The sequence below is a fragment of the Sorex araneus genome, chromosome 1 (assembly GCF_027595985.1).
Source record: "Sorex araneus isolate mSorAra2 chromosome 1, mSorAra2.pri, whole genome shotgun sequence".
In the NCBI taxonomy this organism is placed as follows: domain Eukaryota; kingdom Metazoa; phylum Chordata; class Mammalia; order Eulipotyphla; family Soricidae; genus Sorex; species Sorex araneus.
The window spans coordinates 213,662,674-213,664,077 of record NC_073302.1 but is presented as its reverse complement, the minus strand read 5'-3'; the positions used below and the strand labels follow the sequence as shown (position 1 = coordinate 213,664,077).

At 34.8% G+C, this 1,404-nt stretch overlaps 1 non-coding gene across 1 annotated transcript; it reads left to right on the top strand.

Annotated features, from left to right (window-relative positions):
- Positions 1–1,024: 1,024 nt before the first annotated feature.
- On the top strand, positions 1,025–1,186 carry LOC129401075 (U1 spliceosomal RNA). The gene has a single exon (XR_008628092.1). It is a non-coding gene; the product is annotated as a U1 spliceosomal RNA (small nuclear RNA).
- The last annotated feature ends 218 nt before the right edge of the window (positions 1,187–1,404 follow it).

Sequence of the window (1,404 nt, the reverse complement as noted above, 5' to 3'; positions counted from 1 at the left end):
TTGTCCTGATTTTAAATACAACAATGCTTAATGCTAAGTGAATTTAAATTAGCTTCTCTGAATAAAATTTGTGACTGAAGTTTCATGAGACACATAATAATATTTTTTAATTAATATGATATACAGAAGATCTTTGCATGTATAAGTTTCTAATTATTTATATTTCTCCTAGCATTGAATATGCACATTTACTTTTCCTGAATAAATCCTTCAGGTATTTTCCTTGATAAATCCATTCATTTTGTCAGTGATGAAATGCATGCCATTCTTCATAAATACCTTAAATACTTCTTAGATGTGCAAAAATCATTTAAATTATATTACATGCCAACAAATCCAGATGAGAACCATGTAACAAAACCAAATATATTTATAAAATTAAGTTGATATTTTGCCATATTTTTATGACATTTCCACATTTAGCACAAGGGTAAAATGAAAATAAATAATATAAATATTTTCTTGGTTTTATTCTAATGGAATATAGGAATTTATATCATATTTAGGATAATATCTTGATAGGTTATAAGCTATTAATATACTTACATAATAGTTTATATACGTGAATCTAATAGTTTATTGTATTAATGGGTTGCTTTTCAAACAATTAACATAAAGTGTGTCAAAAGGGGTAAAATATGTGAAATATCTATATTCCATTTTTATAATGAATTAGAATGGTTTGAGAACATAAAATTGAAATAAAGGTAACCAGAAATATAAGTATCCAAAAGAAAATAACTGCAAGTAACTGATAAACCACCATATGATGATCATTTCATTCATTTCTTAAAACTGTGTGTGTTTTATTTCATTAAGTTTTTTCATTTATTTTGGTGCTTAGGGTCACATGCAGTGGTGCTCAGGGCTTCCTCCTGGCACTGTATTAAGGATCATCCCTGTAGGAACTTGGGGGGCCATATGGGGTGTGGGTCAGCTCCATATAAGGCAAGAACCCTTCCCACAACACCCTCTAGCCCCTGTGTTAGTAGCTTACAATCCTAAATAAAGTGTAAAATGGCTTGTATGTAATCGGCAGGGGAGATACCATGATCACAAAGATAGTTTTCCCAGGTTGAGGCTTCACCATCACACTCTGGATGTGCTGCCCCCTGCAATTCCTCCACATGTGGGAGATTCTGGGGCATAGTTCGTGATAGTGGGGTACTGCGTTCACACTACCCCTTGGTTAAACACTGTATCACTGTCATCCCACTGCTCATCTATTTGCTCGAGTGGGCACCAGTAACGTCTCCATTGTGAGATTTGTTGTTACTGTTTTTGGCATATAGAATACGCCATGGGGAGCTTGCCAGGCTCTGCCATGCAGGTGGGATACTCTTGGTAGCTTACTGGGCTCTCTGAGAGGAACGGAGGTATCAAACCTGGGTTGGCCGTGTGCAA